Source organism: Camelus bactrianus, chromosome 6 (genome assembly GCF_048773025.1).
Source record: "Camelus bactrianus isolate YW-2024 breed Bactrian camel chromosome 6, ASM4877302v1, whole genome shotgun sequence".
In the NCBI taxonomy this organism is placed as follows: Eukaryota; Metazoa; Chordata; class Mammalia; order Artiodactyla; family Camelidae; genus Camelus; species Camelus bactrianus.
The window spans coordinates 5,679,184-5,704,211 of NC_133544.1; positions in this window are offsets into that span (position 1 = coordinate 5,679,184).

Genomic DNA, 25,028 nt, shown 5'->3' on the forward strand with positions numbered 1-25,028 from the left:
GCTATATCTCTACGTCTCACTTTAAAAAAGTCACGATGACCCAGGGTGGGGGGGAGTTAATATCATCTTTATTTTGTAGATAAGGGAACCAAGGCTTAGGGTGGGGGTGACATAGCTGAGTGAAGCCCCGAGATTTTGCCAAATCCACCAGTGTGATCTCCCTGCCACCGCCCTTGGAGCCCAGGTCCAGGGGGTCCCCTGGGACGGCGAGGGCTGGCAGCACATTGAAGTGGGTCTGATGGGAGAGGTGGGCTTCTGGGGGTCAGCTGGGGAATCCAATCTCAGGTCAACCAGCTGGAGCCAGTTTTATGGATGCTTCTGGGAGGACCCTCCCTCTGGAGAGGCAAACATGTGGTTCCCAGGACTGGAAGCCTCAAAGCATGTGCGGCCCTTAAGCCTCAAAGAGGGTTTGGCCACTGTGGCTTTTCTGGCAGCAAAAGCTGTTGATTTATTTTTCAAGCTGAGTGGCTAATTGAGTGTGGCAGCTACAACCTGCTCTTAGCGCCTCGCTGTTGTCTGCGTGGAGGGTCAGGCTAGAGCCCCCGTGTGTGGTGGGACCCTAGGTCTCTCCCTTCTTCTTTCTTGGTTGGGAACGCATGGTGATTTCTTTCTTTCTTTTCTTTTCTTTCCTTTTTTTTTTTTTTTTTTTTTTAAAAATTGAACTACAGCTGATTTACAATATCGTGTTAGTTTCAGGTGCACAGCAAAGTGACTCAGTTACACGGATGTACCTGTATATTTATAGTCCTTTTTTCCTCAGTTCTTTTCCCTTCTAGTTTATTACACGATATTGAATACAGTTTCCCGTGCTATCACCCCAGGGACTTCTGCCTGAGTCTCTCTTCCTCTCAGAACTGTGCAGAGCCCCTCCGAGCTTGGCTAAGGCTCGCAGGATAGACCACGCTGGATGCCGGCTTGCAGGCTGTCTCCTCCTCTGGGAGGCGTGCATAGAATCCCTCACACCCAGGTCAGCATCCTTTTCTGTCCTTGAGTGTTTCCAAATTCTGCTTTGGGACCAGCTCCTGGAGAACTTTCTATGGATATAGATGAAAATATGGCAGAGTGGGCCCCAAAGTGCTTCTGGGGATTCTGACATGATGCCCGGCAGAGGGCTTTGTCTACCTCTGTCCTCCCCTTGACGCAGTGGACACTTCACAGTGTGGAGTTCTTGCCTCTCCTGTTCTCTGACGTACCCTCAATGCCTAGAGCAGCACAGAGCAGATGCTCAAGAAGTTGAATGAACAGATGCAGGGATGGGTCAGTGGATGCTGAGTGATTCCGCCTTAACCTGGCTCTATTTTAGATGAGCCACTGTTGATCCATGGCTGTGTCCTGGTAACAGGGAAAGGGTCTTGTGCTCAACATCTGCTGAATCAGGAAGCCGGACCTGATTGTCCACTAAAACACAAGTCTCTCCCCTTTCCATGCTAGAATTTGGCACAAGACCTTGAATAATAGGTGCTTGCTAATGTCTGTTGAGTTGACTAGCTGGTGTGGAACTCAAACCATCAAGTCAGGGATCTTTTCATTCCATCCCTGGTCCCTGTCCCGGCACCCCCTGTGTTTGTTCCCAGAGAATACTGTGTGTGAAGAAATAAAGTTACACCACAGATGCTCAGCACCCATGAAAGTGCCCAATGGACTGAGAGTCTCAATTAGGGTCAGAGTGCTAACCTCCACACAACCACAGGGATGTGCATTTCTGTTGGATTAGTAAGGTTGGAACAGAGCTGGTGATTTGGGTCTGCTGGCAGCCATAGGCATTTGTATCAGTCAGGATGGGCTAGGTTATGTTGCACAACAAATATCTCCAACATCTCAATGGAGGAATACAACAAAGCTTTATTTGTTACTCACACTACATGTCCAATGGGGTCAGCTGAAGGCTGGGCTGTAGGTTGTCCTCACTTGGGGACTCATGCCAACAGAGCAGGCATTGTCTGGAGTGTCACCTGTTGCTATAAAGCATGAATTGAACACTGGATCTTAAATGCTTCCACTGGGAAGTGACACACATCACTTCTGCTAGCATTTCATCAGCAAGTCACATGGTCCCATGTAACTTCAAGTGGCCAGAAAAGTGCAACCCTACCAAGTCCTAGAAGGAAAAAAAGCTTAAAATGTTGGCTGTACTATGTAATGGTCACTACTTCATCCTTTTAAAATCCAGCGTAGGGCTCTGGGGAGTTACTTCCTCCCTCTGAGTCCTAGTCTCCTATGGGTAAAGTCAGAAAAATAATATTTATACAACAGGTTAATTTGAGGATGAAATGAAGTAATACCTTGGAGAAGGTGCCTTTCCTTTTAGGTCACTTGTAAATTAATGAATGAGCAAATACTGGGAGTAGAATGGTGAGAAAAACAAGACTTGGTTCCAGTCTTCCTGGGACTTACAGTTCAGTGAGTAAGATAATAACAGTCAGATAAATAAAAGGGAAATTGTAATTATGACCTGCATGTCAAAGGGGAGGGTGGTGGTACACTGGTGGCAAAAATGGCTCCAGTTCCCTACCATCTCCTGCGCAATGTGACATTCCAACTCCTCCCCTTAAGAGGTGGAGGTTATTTCTCCACCCCTTGCATGTGGGGTGGCCTGTGCTTGCTTTGGCCAATAGTGGCAGTGAAAGCGATGCTATGCCGGTTCTGAGTCGAAGCCTCAAGAGGTCTTGTGTGCTTCTGCCACCACCATGCAAACGTGCCCGGGTGAGTCTGCTGTGAATAAGACAACACATGGAACATAGCAGCCATGCCAGCTAAGTCAGCTTCCAGCCTGGCTCAACAGCTGACCACAGGTACAAGCATGAGCCCACCTGAGGTCAACTGAGCCTAGCTCAGATGGACAGAGCCATCCAGCTGTCTTATAGACTTATAGACCTAGTATATGGTGATTGTATTAAATTTGGGGGTGGTTTTGTTAAGCAGCATTATCATGGCAAAGCATGGCTGATACAGGGAGATCCAGGAAGATGCATAATCAGAGTATTTTACTAGTCTAAGAGGTCAGGTAAGGCTTCCCTAAGGAAACAGAGATTGGGCTGAGATCTGGTGGCAGGGTAGAGGAGGTGTTAACTAGGTGAAGGGGTGAGGAAGAACATTCTATGAAGAGAGGACAGTGTGTGTGCAAAGGCCCAGTTGAGGGAGCAGCATGGCCCATTCAGAAGCTGAAGTGTCCAGGGTGGTGGGCTGCAGCAGCAGGAATGCAGGGCCTCTTCCTATGCCTCAATAAATAAGGCCTTTCATTTCTGGGACGCTCGACATCCTACTTCCCATGAGCAATGCTAATGGCAGATGCCATGTTCTTCACGGTGGCCAGTGTTTGCCTAAGACAAGCCTTGAAAGGCTCTGCTTTCATGTCTTCCAGGGAACCAAGTGGGTGGTCCTAGCGGCAGAGCTGAAAAGGCTCTTGGAGTTTGTCTGGTCCAACCCGTCCTTTACTGACTGGGAGGCAGAGTCCTGGAGAGGGAGTGGGGCCAGCCTAGGGTGTGCCAGGTTGGGTGGGGACGGAGGGTTGGCAGATGTGTGCAAGACAGCACACTGTTTTTTTTCCAGTTGTGATCTCCTATGTGACCCTAAAAGGCCCTGTTGACTTGATAATAGTCTCAAAAAAACATCTACAGTAGTGATAGAGGAAATCACTATAGGAGGGGTAGATAAATACTGTTTAAATGCCATGCTGTGTGTCAAATGTTGTATGTGGAACTTCATAAAGATCATTCTAATTTTAATTGAAAAATATTTTTTAATGGAGGTACTGGTGATTGGACCCAGGACCTCATGCATGCTAAGTATGTGCTCTACCACTGAACTCTACCCAGCTCTAAAGAGAATTTTATTTAATTCTCTTAGCCACTCTATGAGTTTAGTGGTTTCATTTTAATTTAATTTAGTTCTGAAATCCACTGAAATTCAGAGAGATGAAATCATCAGCCTAAGTTCACACGGCCCGCAAGTCACATGGGTTTCTCTGACTCCAAAGTCCGTGTTTTCTGCCTCAACATGCTGCCTCTATAAACCCAATTTCTTTCCGATGGAATTATTTGATTTCAGTTGATTGTGAGGGACACCAGATGTGGCAGATGTTTATCACTTTTTGGCCAGGCAGCACTCAACCTTGACCTCCCCTTTGGAGGAATTTGCCTTTGCAGGCACTCATGAGGTGAGAGCCATTCCCGTGAATGCGCCTTCCCATCTAAGGGCTCTGCTTCCACAATGGGACAGCCAGACAGAGGATGGTGGTCACACAAAACCTCTGGAATTCTTTCCAGTTGGTTTCTGTGGTCCCACAGCCTGGGATGTGTATACAATCCACTGAGCAACTTGCCTATCCAGGGCCCCCGACCTGGTAGTTTAGAGGAAAGGACAAGAGAATCTTGCTAGTGGGGAAACCACTTGTGTATCACTGGTGTGTCACTGGGACTAGGTAGCAGGGGGTTTCTATCTTAAGGAGCTCAAACTGTTGTGAGACCTTGAGATTCTAAGAGTGGATTAGAGCAGCTCAATTCATTCCTGCTTGGATCAACTCAACTGAGCTCAACTTAATTTGACACAACTAAATTCAGCTCAGTGGGAATCAACTCGCCTTCACTCAGCTCAGCACACACTAGCTCAGCTCAGCTCAGCTCAGTGCTGAGATGAGTCAGTTTTACCCAACTTACCCACCTCGACTTCACCCAGCTCAGCTCAACTAGCACAACCCGGCCATACTCAGCGTGCTCAGCTCAACTCAGCACAATGTAGCTGAGCTCAACTGGTCAAAGCTATGTCCAGTCAATGACAGAGGCAGTTTTTGAGTATCAACTTTAGGTGCTCTGAAGGTTGAGTCCCCCAGGAACTCAAATTTTAGGCTTTAAAATTAGTAGATTAGATCTGAAAAAGAATGTTGATACTAACAGAGAAGCAAAGACAATGAAACTCAATAAAATGAACTAGCTGGAGAAAGCTTCTTGAAAGTCTTGTTATTCCAGGTAAAATTTATTTTGACTAATATGGAGGGCTGGAAGTAAGTCCAGAAGGAGAGAACCAATTGCCTGAGAAACACCTTGAAGGGGTAAAGTAACTGCCATAATTTGGGAGTGGACTAGAGATGTAGGGGGTAATGCGAGATAAGGCTAAAAGACGGAATGCGATGAGATATAAGACAGCTCTGGATGGCATGCTCAGGAGTTTGGACTTTTCCTTAGAACAAAAGTCTACTAGATGATTTTATTTTATTCTTACAATAACCCCAGAGAATATTTAGGGTAGGGATAGTGATTCCCACTTTACAGATGAAGAAGTGGAGGCCTAGAGAAGTTAATGCTTGCTCAGGTAGAGATTTGTTGAGTCGGATCTTAAACCACATTGAGAGAACTACATCTTCTTTGTTTTTATTTCCTCAGCCCCACAGCTAGCACTCAAGAGCCGAAGTGTGGTGTGATTCAAGCTATATTTTCACACCATAAATGTCCAGAGGGTAGAGGATGGGTGGGAAGGGTTTGAGGCAGGAAGACCAGTTGGAAGAAAATAAGTGTTTGGAAAAGGCTGGGGCCTCAGGGATTACAGAGAGAGGAGATATTTGCTAAATATATGTCTTCGGTTCCCACAAAATGTCATGTAGTATCTAGAGCACATTTAATTGGGTTGGAAGATTATGGTCTCATTTTTCCAAGCCTCTTGCCATTCTAGAACCTCAAATTCCTCATCTGGAAACATAGAGTTTATATACTAGTCCCTCAATGATTGCTGAAATTCAAACAGATATGAGTGCTTAAAAATATCAAATGTTTTCAAACTTAAGAAAACTATGGAGAGCAGTGTAACTAAAACCCATGTGCCCACTGCCTAAAATAAACAAATATTAATGTTTTCCCAAGTTGGCTTTGGCTTTTTTGTTTGTTTTGGAATAAAAATCTTTGACAATTATGTTGACGTTCCATTTGTATCCTTCTCTGAGGCTGCCTTTCTCACTTCTTGCCTGAGGCCATCACTCTCTGGAATTGGATGTGTCCTTTTCTGTACCTTTATTACACGTGAACATTTCCATAAATAATAAATGCTATTGTTTGTGTGTTTTAAACCTGTGTATAAATGGCATCACTATGTACCATTCTGCCACTTGGATATTCTGAAAGATGAATTTAACCCATTTACGTTTATTGACTCCTGATGGACTTTTTATTTCTTTGATTTTTACATTCATGCATTTTCTTTATTACTCACTTTAGTCCTTTCATTTGTCTTCTTTTGAAGTGAGTGGCAAACTATGGCCTGCAGGCCAAATTTGGCCCAACACCTGTTTTTGTAAATAAAACTTGATTGAAAAAATGTAGCATAGCACGAAGGCCCTCCAGGATCAGATGCCATAGTCTTGCTCAATTATTTACCTTTTTTTTTTTTACAGCTGCTTTTGCATTACAATAGCAAAGCTAAGTAATTTTGATACAGACTATATGGCTGTCAAAGCTGAAAATATTTACCATCTGGCCCTTTATAGAAGAAGTTTGCCAATTCCTGTCTATAGGGGTGATTTTATTTTTTGTAACCAAACTGGTTTGGCAGTAATATATTCTACAGCTAATGTTTTAGCAGTAGTCCTCAAAAATTTAAGGTGAATATTGAGCAAGATCTTCAGCTATCTCCATCCTCTGCCCTAACTACCCAGTGACCTCTTTAAGTTTGAACTCCCTCCTCCTTTAAAAAAGTACTGTTTTTGTCTAATATTTTAGTTCTACCTCACTAACTCCTGTTTTAGTCATTCTTTTCTTTCTTATTTAGATTTCCAGCTTACTTACCAATTTATAGATTCATGTTGCTTCTTGCTGTTTCCTCTTTCTCTCTGACTGATTGCCTTCTTGTTGCGGTATCTTGCGTAGGCGTCTGTGGGTGATGTGCATCCTACAGCTCTGTGCATCTGGAGATGTCCTTTACAGTCCTCACTCCTGAACAGCGAGCTGGTAGTACCTCCTGCAAGTCTTTAAACTCGAAGAGTGATGACAAGAGGTCTGCTATCATTCAGTCCTTCCTGTCTCTTCTCTCTGGTGCTTCTTCAGCTTTTCTCTTGGCCTTTGATGCGCGATGGGTCCGCCACACTTCATTTATGCTGCTTTGAGTCAATGTGGAGCCTCATGTTTTTTCAATTCTGAAAACCTGTCAACTCTCAGCATTTCAAACATTGTCTCTCCCACATTCTTTCTTGTTTTCCTCTCCACTACTTACATTAGACATGGGAGGTAGAACTGTGTGAAAATCGCTGACAGTCAACCATGTCTGACCTACAAAGACAGTTCATCTTCACAGCTTGTAGCTCCTCTTTCTGTCCTGCAGATCTCAAATTACTCTTTCATATTATCCATTGAATTTATCTCTTTTCTTTCTGCGTTCCATGTGCTTTCCAAATGTCTGTTTTAGAGCTCAATATTTTTGATTCAATCTATCTATTTTTCTATTTAACCTGTCTATTGAAATTTTCTATTTCAATCAGTGCATTTTTCATTTTTAGAATCTCTATTTAGTTTTTTTCAGAGTTGCCTTTGCTTTTCCGTGCAATCTTGTTTTGGTATGCATTTCTTCCTCTCTTTGAAGGTTTTACATATGCTTATTTTAAAGTTTCTTTCAACTTTTTATTTCTAGTTCTTGAAGTGAATTTCTCTATTTTGCTACGTCTTTTGATTGTACCAGACCTCAGGGTGGATTTTTTTGCTCCTGTGGATTGTAATTTTTACTGTGAGCTCATTTTTAATGGGACAGATTTCCAGAGCCTCGTTCTCTTCAGTTTTAGAGGTACCCTTCTGAGAAGTTTCACATGTTCCTCTTCTGGGATCCTGTGGGTTTTATCAGCTCTGGACAAATTTTATAATGTTTTAGCTTAGAGTTTCATGGGGGTGCCGTGCTTCATGGTTCCTGGCTTTAGGAAGGGGGTCAGAGACATACCCTGTCCCACTTAAGTCTGAAGTTTCATTTCTTCCCCTAGACGCGAGCTCCTGTCATCCCCGGTTCTGATACCCTGTGGGTTGTTTGTCTTCAGCTTTTATCATCTCCTCTGGTTTGAGGTTTATCTTCATTTGAGCTCCTGGAGATTTTCCTTTCCTTGCTTTTGACGTTGGCGCTGTAGTTAGATACTTTGTTGTTACACTGTATCCAGCATTTTTGTTTGTTTGGACTTGGGGTGAGTGGGGTGGACAGCCTTTCAGCATTCGCTCAGTCCACCATATTGGCTGGACATCTCAGGATCAAGGGTTATTATTACAGATATTTTTATTATCATGAAAGGAGCCTCCTAGGTCACCAGAAATAAGACAATGGATGTAAATCTGCTTTGTAAAGTTTATAAAGTTTTCTATCAATGGATGGTATGACATTCTCAATTTCCATTCCTCAAGGAGAGATTTTAAAAAATGTCTTGTATGTATTGAACTTATTAATAGAGTTCCCTGTATTTGCAAGCCCTGCTTTTTTATCTCCTTCACAGAAAGGGTGTGTATCAAGGTCACTGACATGACTTCCATCTGGTCAAATCCAATGGGAAGTTCTCTGTCCATCTCTTGCTCACTTGGCTCAGCTGACCACTGTCTTCTTCCTCAGATTCTTTCTTTGCAGTGCTTCTAGGACACTGCACAGCCCTGATTTCTTCCCACCTCACTGGCCACTGTTTCTACGCTCCTTTACCCAGCTTCTAAAGATCAGCTGCTCCTGGGTTCTTCTTTGGGTGCCATCTGGTCCATGGCCCCACCTCCCAGCCGCATCCCTAACTTCAGATGCTTTATCCATCCCCGTTGCTGCTGTGATAGTCCATCATCTTTTGCTAAACTGAGACATTCTCTTAACTGATCTCCTTGTTTCTCAACTTATTTTGCCATTATCCTGACTCCATTTAGCAGAGTCAGAATACAAATTAATCCTGCAATTCCACTGTTTAAAACCCACCAATGGCTTCCCGGTGAACTTAGAACACAACCCCATATCATGGCCTTCAAGGGCTCCCCACCCTGATCTGATCCTTGCATTCCCCTGCAGCCTCTTCTCCTCGACTCCCTGATAGCTCACACGCTCTAGCTTGCCTTCTCACTATGCCCCAGGGCCTTTGCACTTGCAGACCCTTTGCCTAGCCATCTTTCCATGGCCACCATCATTCAGTCTCAGCTCATGCGCTAGCTCCTCAGAGAAGCCTTCCCTGATTACTCTTGCTAAAGCAGCCCAACCCCACCCCCTAGTCTCCCAGTCATTCTCTATTCTATTATCCTGCTTTGTTTTTCAAGACTTTGTCATCAAATGTCATCTCATTTATGTCTTTACCTATTTATGGTCTCCCCACTCCCCCAGCCCTGACGAGAATATAAGCCCTACCGGGGCAGTGATGGAGTCTGCCTTGTTCGCTGTTGACTTCCAGGTATTGAGAATAAAGCCTGGCACTTATTAGGTATTCAACAATTACTTCTGGGAGGAATGGGCAAATCTCTTTTATGCTTAACATATATTATCTCTTTCAAGTCTCTCAACAAACTTACAGGTAGAACTTGCTGTGTCCATTCTAGGGATGAGGAACTTGAGGATCCTCTGAGATTCCTGAGAGTCCCGGAGTCCCAGAGCCAAAAAGAGGCAGAGTCAGGCATTTGGTTTTCCTGGCTGGACCCGAGGTCTGTGCCATTTCCTTGTATCAAGTTGCTTTTCGTGAGCAGATTGGGGATTTGGGTGCAGAGGTCAAGACACAAACAGTTGTTGAGTCAGGATGTCTCTTTTGTTTGAGAACAAAACCGTTTCTTTAAGCCAACGAAGAGCGCATCCAAGTCCCCGAAGTCCCAGCACCGGATGGCACGCTTCCCTGGAAATGCCCACACAATTGTAGGCATTATGCGGAGGCATTTTTTTAATCAACCGTGTTTTGGAGCCTTTCGAACCATAAAAAGACCAGTGTGAAACCACAAAACTTCTATGTTTCTTACACTCTTAAAACTAAAGAAGAAAAAAAAAAAAAAAGAAAGAAAAGGAGGGGGAAGAGTGGGATTATTTGAACCATATTTTGCAAACGCTAGCTCCTCTCCCAGTCTGAGGCAGCTGGTGCCAAGTTGCAACTCGCCGCACATTTTTATGGGCTGAGTTATTAACCTTTGCAAACAGCTGCCCGCAGTGAAATGACTGCCTGGGCCTGGGTCCCTGGACAAGAGGAGGCATCGCCATGATGCCCACCAAACGTAGAGCTTTCCACCCTGGCTCCCGAGACTTAATCTGTCCTTTGGCCACACATGCTCGCTGGCACCACAAGGAATTCTCTGTTCTTTCATTCACTCAAGACTTGGAAGTCTGGGGAGTCGGCACTGGCAGCGCACTGGGCCACAAGCTAGGACCAAGCCAGAGGAGCATGCGTCTTGCTGCCCGCATCTCCCGGAAGTAGTGTGGAAGCAGGAAAGCGCTTTCCGGTCTGATGGACCGATTAGAATCCCGGCTTCACTGAATGCCACTCACTCTGCGTGTCCTTTGGCCAATAACTTGGTCTAGCTCACCCTCAGTTTTCCTGGTTGTATAGCGGGGCTCCGACACTTGCCTTGTGGGCTGGGTGTGAGGAAACTGCCTGGTGAGGATGTAGTGTGATGGTTAAAAGCAAGGACTTGAAAGTCTGTAAGACCTAAGTTCAAACCCCAACGCTGGCTCCTAAGAGCTGCATGATCTTTGGCCAGCAAAGGCTAAACACCTCTTAGGCTCCGTCTCCCCATCTCATCGGGTTATGCAGGGGTTCAAATGAACTAGTGCCTGTAAGGTCTTGGCACAGAGCCCGGCTCACAGTTCTTAATAAATAGATACCATCTTTGTCTTGTTCCTGGTAACCAATCCTCAGAACAGGGGGTGACACTGACCATGTTTGAAATGAGAATCACCAGTACTATGAATGGGTTCTCAGGCTGCTTGCTAATGTAAAAACTTACTAGCTTGATAATCATAATGAGATTGTGTGTGTGTTTTTCACTTCAACTTAGAAAAACTGGAAAAAAAAAGAATATCCTTTGTTCAGTGGAGAACATGTTTTCAAAGAAAAAAAAATCATCAGCCAAGAATATTCAGATCCCTTTGTTCTGTTTCGAAGAGATAATTATTTTGTAGGCTCTGGGGCACTTAAACTCTGTCCAGAAATTCTTTTGGTAAATAATAATAATAGAAAATATCCTTTGGAAATAATAGTGGGGATTTAGCAAATGCCTCCCTTTCAGGGATCTCAAAGGCTTCCACGTAATTTCAGGGCTTTAGCGATTTTCTTAAAAGGGTTTGACTTTCTTTCCTGCATCAGCCAGAGGTATGCTCACAGGAACTGGGGAACTTCAGAGCTGGAATGGATCCTGGGATAACTTTGTCCGGAGCATCTGCTGTACCAGTAGGAGAAACGAAGGCTGGGGCCAGAGACGGTGCAGCCGGCCGGACCGGCGGGCAGGCCCCATGAGAGCCAGTTCTGCCTGACTTGGCGGCGCTCTGACTTCTGCAGGTTCCACGTTCTCCAAAAGACACCTGAAGGCTGACCTGAGGTGGACACTTGCCATGTGTTTGCTCACTTCAACTTTGAGCGCCCCCCTTCCTTGGTTTTGAGAGAGAGGGGCTGGTGGACAGCGAGGGTTGGAGTTTTACCTGGGAATGCGAGCACGTGGCAGGCAGGGGACCAGTCCTGGCTCTGGAGGTGGGCTGGCAGCTCAGAGGCCAGCTGTGACCTTGGCTGACTCCCCCCAGCACTCCAAGCCTCCTCACCTTCCCTTTACAAAGCAGCAGCTAATTGTGACTCAGGTGGGGTTCTTGTTAAAGGTAAGAACCCGTGCGCCATGTTCATCCACCCCTGGGGCGTGGACTGTCATTATCTGAACTCATGTCAGATCCGACTCCCCCAGCCAGGAAATGTCAGTTTACATCATCTTGGTTTTTTTTTTGGGGTCTCATTCTCCAATGAGTCTTCATTCATTCATTTAATAAAAACCTTCCGAGCCCAACTATGTGCTGGACATTGGGTGTCATGATAGCCAAAATGAGATGTGAATCCTGCCATAATGGACCTTACTAGGAAACACCAGAGCCATGACTCAGTAGCACCACCATAATAGTGTGCATCTGTCAGGACGAGGCAGGTTGTGCTGCAGTAACAAACAACCCTCATATACAGCGGCTTAAACACAAGGCTTAGTTTTGGCTCTTGCTACTTGTCGAATACTGGTCAGCAGGAGGGCTCTGTTTCTCACAGATTCTCACAAACTCAGTCAGATGCAGAATCACTTCAGGTTGGCCCTTCATAATCACCGAGGCAGCAAAAAGAAAATACGGTGAATTCTACAGAGACGGTTAGAATTTCCACCCAGAAATGACACATTAATTCCACTCACATATGGTTGGCCAAAGCAAGTCACAGGATCGTACATAACTTCAAGGTCGGTGATGACCTGCAGTCTTATCATGTCCTGGAAAGAGAACTGTTATATCTGGGGGCCTCAGTTTCCCCATCTGTACACACAGGAGGCAGGAACAGCTGGCCCCTTCTCTCTAGCTGTGGCCACTGAGGTCGAAGGACTGTGCTTTCTGGAGTAGCACCTTGGTCCTGCTGCCTGCGTCGTGGGAGCAGGGATCACTCCTGTTCACCTTCAGAGTTGGCAGGGAAGTGGGTGCAGCCTGTGCTTAGAACTAATTAAGGTTTCTGACTTCCAGTGTGACGCCTTTATCTTGGGCCTCCTCTCCCTTCTGTACTTAAATTCCGGCTGAAGTATTTTCAAGGTTATGGTTATTACATCAATTATTTTTCTAACTTCTTTTTTGAGTGAAATTCATTTTTGCAGAGCAAAGAAGGAGTGGTGTGAGCGGGGCTGCATCAGCGAAGGGAAGTCACATTTTGGCAGAGGAATCGTGACTCTCGTGATGAGTGATTGTGGATGGGGACGCTTGAAACCAACGTCCACAGCAAATTCCCCTGCTGTTTCCAATTGGTTTTGCTGGTTGGTTTTAAATCTTGGCCTGACTTTTTCCACTGCTGCTGGAAATCCTTTCCCGCCGGCTGTCGGCCACCACCCATTCCCCCGGCCCCCTCACTCCTCGCTGGTGGCGGCCACATTTCTAATGCTGGTGGATGCATGGGGGTCGTTTTGAAATATGAACTTGGAGGCCTGTTTCTGTGCGCATCGCAGGCTGCTACTTGGGGGTGTGCAGGGACCTCCTGGAAGGTTTTATGACTGGACTTAGCTCTAAATGACAGAAATGTAGCCCAGTTAAGCTAAGGTGACCCCCTCGCCCTGGGCTTGAGTCTGCATCCTAAGGGGTTTGTGGAGGGAAGCGTGCATGGCCCACCTGTGCTCATCATCTGTCTACGCTGGCACCACTGAGACCTCCTTACTCCACATGGTCCCTGTCAGGTTCCGTGCCTTCCCAAGGGGCCCTGCCCAGCTGCCTTCAGGCCTGCAGGGAGGCCCAGGGGCACCCCCCGGCCCCAGCCACCAAGGGCTGTTTGTGGCTTTGCAGGCCCTCACGCAGTCGTGGTCGCATCACTGCTCCCGGGCAGCCCTGCCGAGTGGGAAGGAGCGCCACGGGCTGGCTGTCTCCTCACACTCTCCTAGAAGGAGGGAGAGCTCCACTCTGCCCTCAGACTGGCCACACCCTGCCTCCATGTGCCACTCGGGACCCGGCCCTCTTCTCAATCAAAAGTGCTAGCCCCCAACTCTGTAAGCTGACGTTTGGCTCAGAGTGTTTTCCACCTGCGATGCCCTTCATTCTACGATGATGGGGACCGCACGCTCCGGTGGAGGCCAGGCAGCCAGGTCTGGGCTGGCCGTACCCTCAGGCCTGCGAGCCAGAGGTGGGGACTCCTGGGTGGAGGGATGGTTCCAGTGGGGCCCGGTGGGACCACCAGTCCTCACGTGGGCCTCTTCCCTCAGCCTGGAGGCAAACTTCACCTCCTCCATCAGATGCTCTTCGAGGCTGAGCTTAGCATTACCCCTGTCTGTCCCTTTCCCTCACATCCTGCCCCATGATGCTTCAGCATTCCCGGCCTCAGAGCATTTGGTACATTCGAGTCTGGCTGTGAAGCCAGGTGGGGGCCTGTCTCCTGTGTCAGTCAGAGCTGAGACAGAGAAGCTGAACCCCTAGGAGGTGTATGATTGTAGTTATAAGGGGACCCGCTGCAGGGACTTGGCCTCACACGAGGGTGGGAGCTGGGCCAGCAGCCCCTGTGCCTCTGTTGGCTTCATTTCTGATGCTGGAACTTGTGGTCTGCACAGCAGGTAGCTGGGAAGGGAGGAGGGCTGGGACGTGGGAAGCGGGGAAGTCAGGAGTCAAATAGAGCCCCCACAGCGGAACCCATGGTGATGGGTGTGTCCTGCCTAAAGAAGCAGGCACCCTTTGTCCTGAAGGAAACATGGCTCAGGAGTCGGAGAAGTGAGGACCGTGTGGGGATTGGAGCCAGTGCGGTCCCCCAACCCCCTCCAGTGCCCCACGCGGAGGGAAGACAACGTGTGTGGGCTGCAGACTGTGGTGTCACTCCTGCCCTCCAAGTGTCACATGAAGATGCGTCTTGTGGCCCCTCCTACTGGAAGCCTTAGGGGAGTGAAATTCTGAGACACGGAGCCCCGCCTGGCCAAGCTGATGCATCACTGCCCCGTTTGCCTGGGACCGCTCAGAGCGGGGCATGTCTAGTTCACCATAACTTCAAAGTTTATTCAACATACTTTTGTTGGGCACCTACTATGTGCCAGTCCTGTGCCAGGTGCTGGCAACACAGAGATGACTCAGATTCAGTCCTGGCCTTAAGGACCTGCCAGGCTGGTGGGAGGGACTGGTTCAGAGCCAGGCAATGTTTATGCTGAGGTCACCACAAGGGTTGCATGAGGCTGTGGGCTCACAGTGGGGGCACAGGAGATCAGCAGAGGCTTCCTGGAGAAGGGGCTGACTGAAGGATGGAGCAGGAGTCAGGCAGAGAAGGAGGAAGGGGAGGGTCCATGAGATAGCATGTGCAAAGGCCCTGAGGTACAAGGAAGCACTCGCATTACTGCAAGGAACCATGAGTCACTCAGTCCTGCCACAGGAGGGAGGATGAGAGGCCTGGGATGAGTGAGCTGAGAGGCAGCAAGAGGCAGGATGGGGAATATTTTTAGGGTCTTAGATTCTTGGCTGAGCAGGTCAGGAGGTGTTTGTAGTTGGGGTGTCACCTGGTCAGATCTGGAGTTTAGAAGGTTCTCCATCACCCTGACCTGACTTGGATGGGAGAGGATGGACTGCAGGCAGGCAGACCCCTTGTGGATTAGTGCGACAGGCATGGTGAGCAATGGCGGAGGCCCTGACAAACACGGGGAGGTGTAGTGGACTTAATTACATCTCCTCCCTGCACAGGCTTCAAGAAAAATGAAACAAAAAACAAAAAACTGAAGGTGATGGACACCCCAGTCCTGGAGGAAGAGGTCAGTTTTAGACAAAAAGCAGACTTTATTTTTCATGTTCTGTGGTCCCCAAACAGCAGCCTTCTCTGCTCTTATTGAGATGGTCTGGGGGCTGGAGCGAGAGCCTGGACCCGTTACTGTGCCCACCTGCTGGGGAGGGGTCCCCAGACACTGTCCTGGTGGCCACAGGGGAGAGGATGGAGGTCCGGGGGGCAGACGGGAGGCCCCAGAGGGTTAGCAGAATCCCATAGTTCAGGTTCAGGCCACGTGGGTCATGGGTTCCTCTGCCACTGACCGCACGTGGCCACATTCCCCAGGCTTCGTGCTGGCGCGAGCCCCTTGGCCATGGGTGGGGGGCAGCAGAAGCCAAAGGCTGCCCTCCAAACGTTGGCCTTTTATGTAATGTGTTGCAGCTGTCGAAGAATTCTCCTTCAATTTCAGACAGAAGTGTTCATCTGGAGTGTTTCGGGCGGGAAGGGTGTCACTGTGGAGCCCCTGGTCCCCTCTGCTGCCCAGTCTCTATTAACGAGGGAGAGTGTGGGCCTGACATCCGGTAGGGGAACGCAAGTTTACGGGGAAACGGGCTTTAACTAGTGATGCTAGCGGCCTTTGTTCCTGGCTTTTCTTTCCCAGTGCCTTCGCTTCGGCCACGTTTCTTTTTTTCTTTCTCTCCCTTCCTCCCTCTTGGCGGCTGAGCCCTTGTGTGATGGGCTCTTATGCTCCCCCTACCCCTGTTTTTCTCTGCATGAGACCAGCTCACGTGCTCTCTGGAGCTGGTGTCCCTGGGGTGGGGGCGCAGGGGTGAGTGACAGCGGCTCTGGGCTCCCTCTGGCTCTGCCCCTGGCCCTCATGGCTGGCCGGCTGCCCTCTTCACCCCTCTCTGCCTAAACATCCCCCTTCTCCAGAGGGACCTGCCTTATTACCTGTCACGTCGAATCGGGAACTGATTAAGTGAAATGATGCAAAGAGCAGCTTCCACAGGCTGGGGCACTCAGCAGGTGATCCGGAAATGCAGGTTCCTTTCTGTCCCTGCCTCCTGTCCTGGATCAGGGCTTGGGAGCTGGCCCAGCGGACAAGCCCAGGATGGCAAGGGGAGTCTGACTCTGGGCTTATCTCTATACCCCACTCACTGCCCGGCTGTAGAAGGAGCTGGGTTAACCACACATTGGGCAAGTGCCTTTGGGTCTCTGTTTGAGGGTCCTGACTGAGTAGTGATGGGGGAAGAGGTGGAGGAGGAGGGTAGGGAGGAGGAGGGTGGGGAGGAGCAGGAGACAGAGGCCAGCAGGGCAAGGCAACAGTGGGCATACCAGGATCTGCAGGCATCGTCCTTCTCGTGGTCCCTACCCAGCCTTTTCCCCTCCACAAGGTTGGGGGGTGGGTGCCAGCCCTGAAGTGCTGGGAGCTAGAGGTCAAATCATGCCAGGCTTTAGAGAAGGCAAAGGCCCCCCAGACCACCACGTTGAAACCATAGTTGAGTTGGGTAGAGGCAGAGAGTTTCAGCCTAGGGACCAGGGAGGGGTGGGTAGGACAGACGGTGCTATACACTCGTGAGGGTCACCTGTGAGGGTGGACAAGCAGATGTGTGACTGTCACCTCTGAGCTGGGCCATTAAAAGCAGGTGTGTCTTCTCTTTGTTCACTGGGGGCAGAGGTAGACCCCACTGGACACTCGGAGGTCCAAGGAAGGGAAGGTGATGGGTCCACTTGATGGATGGCACCCAGATAGCTGCTTGGAACCAGGCCAGCCCTGCTTCCCTGCAGTGGACTGGGATGTAAGTCAGAAATAAACCCTCACTATGTTCAGCCACTGAGGTTTTCAGGTCATCTGTTAGAGCAGCTAGCACATTCTAACTGATACAGGGAGACGGGACACCAGTTGGGGGCGGAAGCTGCAGCGATTCATTCTAAGGATCCATTTCTGTATCAAATAGAATTCTTTTGGTTGCAAGTGACAGAAACCACATCCAAAATGGCTTAAGGAGAAAATGGAATTTATCAAAGTCTGGGGGATAAGGCCAGCCTCAGGCATGGCTGCATCTAGGTGCTCAGATACAGTGGCAAGCACTCTCTTGTCTCGCTTGCTCTTTCCCTTCTGCTTTTCTCTATTTAGGCTTCATTCTCAATAAGGTGGCAAAGATGGCCACCAGCAGCTCCAAACTTAGGAGTTCATTTATCTTTGAAGTAAGAGGTAATATTTCTCTCAGTTACTTGAGAAAAAGGCCTGGAGTCCACTCAGTTGATCCACTTGGGTCACATGCCCATTTTTTTAAAAACTTTTTTTTATTGAGTTATAGTCATTTTACAGTGTTGTGTTGAATTTCAGTGTAGAGCACCAATTTTTCAGTTATACATGAACATACATATATTCATTGTAACCTTTTTTTTTTCACTGTGAGCTACCACAAGATCTTGTATATATTTCCCTGTGCTATACAGTATAATCTTGTTTATCTATTCTACATATGCCTGTCAGTATCTACAGATTTTGAACTCCCAGTCTATCCCTTCCCACCCCCTTCCCCCCGGCAACCACAAGTTTGTATTCTATGTTTATGAGTCTGTTTCTGTTTTGTATTTATGTTCTTTTTTTTTTTTTTCAGATTCCACATATGAGTGATCTCATATGGTATTTTTCTTTCTCTTTCTGGCTTCATTTAGAATGACATTCTCCAGGGACATCCATGTTGCTGCAAATGGCGTTATGTTGTCATTTTTATGGCAGAGTAGTATTCCATTGTATAAATATTCCACATCTTCTTTATCCAGTCCTCTGTCAATGGGCGTTTAGGTTGTTTCCATATCTTGGCTATTGTAAACAGTGCTGCTGTGAACTTTGGGGTGCAGGTGTCTTTTTGAAGTAAGGTTCCTTCTGGATATATGCCCAGGAGCGGGATTCCTGGGTCACATTGTAAGTCTATTCCTAGTCTTTTGAGGAATCTCCATACTGTTTTCCACAGTGGCTGCACCAAACTGCATCCCTACCAGCAGTGTAGGAGGGTTCCCCTTTCTCCACAGCCTCTCCAGCATTCGTCATTTGTCATATGCCCATTTTTGATGCATCCTGTGGTTAGTGGTGGGGGTTCCAGTGCTCTGACTGGCCAGGCCTGGGTCCTGTGCCCACCCTAGGAGCTAGGGGTGGGGTTGGCCTTGGTCAAATCCCCCAGCTCAGATGTAGTTAAGGGGAAGGTACTTAAGTTGGTCTGAGGAAGGTCCATCCTCTTCCCTGGGCCAGTTTCTGTGCACTCTCAGCATGCCCTGCATGTGAGGGGTTGGGGGAACTGCAGCGACCTGGTCAGGAGGGGCAGGACCCACAGCCCGGCCCCCGACTGCCTGCCCCGAGTCTCTCCCAGCTGCCGCACCCAAGGGGCGGTCTCAGGGTCGGGGAGGGCACGTCTCCCTTTTCTGGGTGTGTTTTCCTGTCCCGCAGAGGGAGCACAGCTGTGGTGTCAGGGCAGGTTCCGGGTTTGGTTTCGCTCTGCGTGTCCCTGGGCTGGTCACGTCCCTCTCTCTCCATGAGGACTGTGTGAGGTGGGAACTGAGCATCCCGGCCCTGTGTCTGCAGGTGGGGACGCTCTGCCCTGCAGAGATGCCCTTTGCTCCAGCATCAGATTGACCTGTGATCTGTCTACCAGCTTGGAGGTGACTAACAGGGACCCTAGGGAACTGTTTGTTTTTCAAAACTTTTTTTTTTATTGTGATAAAATACACATAACATAAAATGTACTACCTTAGCCATTTTTAAGGGCACAGTTCTGTGGCATTAAGTACCTTCACATTATTGTGTGATCATCACCAGCATCCATCTCCAGAACGTCTTCATCTTGTAAACCGGAAACTCTGTCCCCATTAAACACTAACTCCCCTCCCCACCTCCCCCAGCCCCCCGCACCCACTAATCTACCTTCTGTTTCCATGAATTTGACTCCTCTAGGGACCTCATATAAGTGCAATCATACCATAGTTGGTTTTTGTGTGTGTGACTGGCTTATTTTGTTTAGAACGATGTCCTCAAGTTTCATCCACGTTGTAGCACGTTCAGAATTTCTTTCTCTTTAAGGCTGAATGATATTCCACCGTATGAATAGACCACATTTTGCTTACCCATTCATCCTTCATGGACACCTGGGTTGCTTCCACCTTTTGGCTCTTGTGATTTGTGCTGCTGTGAACATGGGTGTACAAATATCTATTTAAGTCCCTCCTTTCAATTCTTTTGGGTGTGTACCCAGAAGTGGAAGTCTTGGGTTCTGTAATAATTCTCCTTTTGATTTTTTGAGGACCCACTACACTGCAGGAACTGTTTTGTAAAGCCCCCAGTCTCATGAGCAGGGGTTTATAAATCCAAAAAAAAAAAAAAAGGGAAAAAGGAACCAGCTCCACCTTTGGGGCTGTTATGAGAGCCCTGACAGGAGAGAGAGTTTACTCTGACTAACACACCAAGCAGGGAGAGTCCGGGGCCGAGTGGAAGGTGGGGGAGGCACGGGGACAACCAGGAGCCTCGCGCCTGGATGCCCGGCCGGCCAGCAGCAGGGGCAGCTGGCTCCACGTTGATGGCAAAGTGTCACTTTGCCGGAATTCAGGAGTGCTACTTCTGTCATTAGGCGGCAGTCTGCAATTACCTCACTCAAGGCTGTGTGCGGGGCAGGACTCTTCCAGGGACAATAGAGCCATTCCACCTGCACCGCTCGGGAGGAGGTGAGGGGACCTCCCTTCAGCCAGCAGCTGACACGTAATTAGTGGCAATTGTATTGTTGTGGGTCGCCTCTCCCAGGAAGACGCCGGACTCGCAGCTGGAGGGAGGCTGTCTTGGAGGCGGAGACCAGCCTGAGCTCAGAGGCAGAGGTGGCCTGACTGGGGAGACCGGGGGACCCAAGAGGAGCCCGGCCTGTTCTGCCGGGTCACTTTCATTCCTGCCCCTGGGGACCTCGAATGCCAAGGTCAGGGCCCCCGAATTGTGGACCAAACTCCTCGAGGGGTTAAGCAACTTTGAAAAATGCCGACATGGGAAGGAAAAACATCGTGATGCTTTCTGACCACGGGGCTGCCTGCAGCCCGGTTTCCCAAGCCCTGGGCGGGATTGGCGTCTGGATGTCCCCTCTGGAATGTCTGGGCTGCAGCCGGGGCTCACTCTAAATGAGAAACAGGCTGGCAGGCCGCGGCCAGCTCCTCGTGCGGTCTGGGCAGGGCCACTTGGCACGGGCTGCCGCCGTGGAGGACACACTGGCTGTGCCTGGCGGCCCTCCACCAGCATGGGAGGCTCGGGGCCCGGCCAGCCGGTTCAGGCCTGCGCCTGCACGGAGGGAGGGCAGCGCTGCCTGGGGCCGTGGCAGGGCACCGCCCTGGAGGCAGATGGTTCTGCTCCTGGCCTGGTCCCTCCCTTTTCTGCAACATTGGGAACAATGCCAATGTGGGTCAAGGAGTCTCAGTTTGCTCAAGTTGAAAAATAGGAGCGGTGACACCTCCTGAGGTGTCTCATGGCACAGAGTTGGGGAACAGAGGTGATACTTCATGGACTTTTAATGCCTAGAAAAATCTAAGAGGCTTGCTCAATATTCTAGTTTTATAGCAGTAAGAACTGAGGTTCAGAGAAGTTCAGGAACTCACCCAGGGTCACACAGCAAAGTATAGGCAAATAGATTTTTCTATAAGCAAATGATTCTCCAGATCAGCACTTTGCTGCGAGAGCCCAGCTCAGAACGGTGTCTCCCAGCCCTCCTGGCCTTGTCCTTCCCTCTCGTCCTCCCAGCCCGGGCACTGATCACAGAACTCCTGGTTTCCAGCATGCATTCGTGTACTTTTTCTAATCCTACAGAGTGGAGACTCAAGGTTGTCCCAGGGGCTTCCAGTTCAGAGCTCTCCCTAAAATCTGGGGGCGCCTGGATCAAGCCCCCTACATTCTGCCCTCCCATCTCCTACACGGCGACATCTGGCTGACGGCATGCTGCTGTCATCAATCACTGCACATTTAACAAGAGGCCCCAGAAGTGACGTTTGTCTCTTGTAGTCATCTTTCCAGTCATTCCAAGCTGTGTCTTAGCTCCACGTTAGAGATTAAGAGTCCAGAGAGGCTCAGTGACCCATCAGTCGCCCAGTGGGAAGAAGGGAAAGGCTGGGGACCTGCAGGAGCTGCCCGGGACTTGCGAGGGGAAGGACGCTTCTGCTCCGCTGTGGCTGCAAGAGGGCAGAGAAAATGCGTCAAGACCTAGACGTCTGCCCCTCCCCCGGGGAGAAAATGCGTGGGCTTCTGGTTTGGTCATTTATGACCGTGTCACTTTGGGCAGCCACACAGTCTCTTGGACTTTGGTTCTCCCACCTGAAGACCGGGGTGGTGATGCAAGAATGTGAAGCAATGAGAGGAGGCCGGGAGGGCCCCGTGCAGGGGCCCTGAGGGATCCGTATTTGGGAAGAATGTCTTGGGAAGAAGGGTGGGGTCTGCAGCAGAGGAGTTCCCTGGGGCCAGACTGAAGGATCTCGAAAGCCTGGGAAAGATATCTGATGTTTTTTCCTCTGTGGTGGAGACTGAGTGTTTTAAGTGGGAGGGGACATGGTCTGTTGGTGCCTTGGGAAGACCATCCTGTTTGTCCAATTGGAGCGGGTGGCCTGGAGGGAGGGGCCAGGGAGAGTAGAGAGAGGGGCAAGGGGCTGAGGAAGGGAGGGGCTTCAGGCAAAAGGCCCCGCCCATCACTCCCTTCCCTGTGCTTTCCTATGAAATTCTTATGGAGTTGGCAGCATCAACTTGTGTCCCTGTTGGAAGTTTTGGTTTTAGTTCCATAAAAGCGATGGAGCTGGTTGCCATCAAGCTCAGGACGGAGGCATCCTTAAGGTCAGTGCCAGGGCAGAGCAAGTCCCCGCCCCGCCCCGCTGCCCAGCTCCTGCTTCTTTTCCCCTGGAGTGCCCTTGGCCCTGACGCCTGAGAAGTGTCCACTAGACCCTGGCAGGGCCAGCAGATGACCTCTCAGAGGCCACCCAAGATCAGCCATCCCTGAGGATGACAGAGGCTGTCCGTAGAGGCCCCCTCACCTCGGCATGAACCTCCTGGCACCCACAGCTCTGAGGGCGCACCTGCACGCTGAGCCCCAAGCGGGCTCCCAACTGCTGCCTGGACCCTATCCCTCCACGGTCTTGTGCAGACCCCAGCCCCACTGATGCTACAGACGGTTCCCATAGTCTCCCCTGGAGTGAGGGAGGGCCATGGGGGGTGGCCATGGGAGAGATGTGTCAGGCCATGGAGGGGAATAATTTCCAACTCAAGAAAGCAGGTTGGGATTCAAATGCTCGGCAGTGATGCCACTCCAGGGACGAACTCTGGTCTAAGTTATAAAAGTACCCTCATACCCGCTTGTAAACTATTCTTTCTAACAACAGCTTGGGACATCTCCAGAGCTATCTTTGTGGTGCGCCTGCGCTCAGCAGTGTTTCCGCTGAGAACCGTTAGGTATGTGGGTGACATCTCTGGGCAGGGTGGGGGTGACCAACAGGAGTGTTGTCCCTGCAATCTGGCATGGCCCAGAGCACACTTCACGACACACCCTTCTCCCACCTCCCCAGGTGGTGGAGTTGAGTCAAAATAAATACATTTGGAGAGGCACTGAATGGCCCTTTTGTCTTGGTGGAAGGGCTGGTTACAGACCTAGTGCTGGTGTACGAGCTGCAGACCTTTGTTTTATCTCGGTGTCCAGGTTTTCAAGGGCCTCTGTATATGTGTCTGAGAAGGCTGCATAAGCACGTGTGCATCTGTGAAAGTGCGTGCCGAGTGTGAGGCACGTGTGCATGTAGGGGTGAAAGGTTCAGCCAAGTTTTGGACCTAGGAGTGGGCATCAGTTTCAGTCTCAGGGACCTGCTGCCAGGGGCAGGTGACAGGTTGATGGCTCCTGCCAGCAGCGGGGACATCAGAAAGGGTTAAGGGACCTGCTAGGCTGCTGCCCCGGGGGGTTAGTGCCCCTCGGTGCCCAGGGAAAGATTGATAGGTCTTTAAAGTTATTTATAAAAATGGATGGGGATGCAGCATCCTTTCCTCAAGTCCGTGAGTCCGGTCAGCATCTGCTCCTCCACACTGACAGCCCTGCCCTGTCTCAACACACATGAGCAGGCGCAGACCATAAAAATAAACTTCCTCCTTCATCTCTTGAATGGTCGTCTTCCCAGCTCCCCCAGAGGGGAGTGATGTCATCATGACATGTCTGGTGGGAGGGAGAGATTTTTATGAGCTCTGATGAGGCTGTTTGCATCACAGGTAATTAGGGTGGCCTACTGGAGGGAGGAGCGAGGCTGTGTCTTTGAAGGGCTTTGGGGCACCAGGTACGCTGGTGAGGACCCTCTGGCTTCTGCAACGTCACGTGGAAAGCCTTCTTTCAGGGTTTGTACCGACAGCCTGCCTCACTGGCCAGCTCCTGGGTTTTTAAGCAACAGAGCTGGTGCTGTAGAGATAATGGAAAAGAATCTGAAAAAAAAAACAACTGTATGTATAACTAAATCGCTTTGCTCTACACCTGAAACTAACATGGTCAACCAACTGCACTTTAATTAAAAAAAAAGATAAGGCACAGTCCTTGCTTCCTATCTGCTCCCTCCTTGTCCTCCTTGCCCATCCCTCATTCCTTCACATGGTCTGCCCATCATTTTCCTTCCACGCCGTGGGGGCAGAGGGAGCTGCCAGGGCCTTGCAGGCAGGCGGCCTTGGGTTTGAATCTCGACTCTGACTCTTGTTCTGTGTGATCGTACATAAGTGGCTTCACCTCTCTGAGTCTCAATTTCCTCATGTAAACCTGCCCGGCGGGGTTAGTGTGAGCCTCACTTGGGGTGTTGTGGGGTTTCTCAAGCCATTTTCCATCTTACAAGTTTTGCTCTATTTATGCATTTCCTCTGCGACTATTTACTTAGTATTTTAAGTTAAATCCATTTACTTTTTTCAGCATGAATTTGTTTAAAACATTAAAGTTACACTATTATTATAAGTGGAAAATGAGGCTCATGTGCTAAAAATAGGAGAGAATAATCAAAATAAGCTTATATCTGCCAATGACAGGATGGTTCACATAGAAAATGTCACATAATTGACAGTAAAACTCCTAGAACTAATAAGTGTGTTCAGCAAGGTAACAGGATACAAAATAAATACATAAAAATCAATTGCGTTTCTATATACTAGCAATAAACATACGGAAATAGAAATAAAAATATAATACCACTTATAAATCCTCAAGAATATTTGGGTGTAAATATAACAAAATTTGTATGGCACTTGTACGCTGAAAACTACAAAATACTGATGGAAGAAGTCGAAGAAGATCTAAGTATGTGGAGAGACATTTTGGGTTCATGTTGGGAGACTCAACATAGTAAAGATGGAAATTCTTCCCTGAATTGATTAAGAGGTTACCACAATCCCTGTGGAAATTCCAGCAAGAATTTTGTTGATCTAGACAGGATGATTCTAAAATGTATAAGGAAAGACAAAAGAACTAGACTGTCTACAATCATTTTGGAAAAGAATGAAGTAGGAGGACTTCAAGGCATGACACGGCTACAGTGATCACAGTAAAGGTGGACCTGCAGGATAAACGATGCTCCCGCACGAACCGCCTGAGAGCTCTGACTCATCATTCAGCAAACGTTCACTGAGCAAACACTGTGTGCCCTGTCTGAGCCCCACCTGTGATGCAGAGAAATA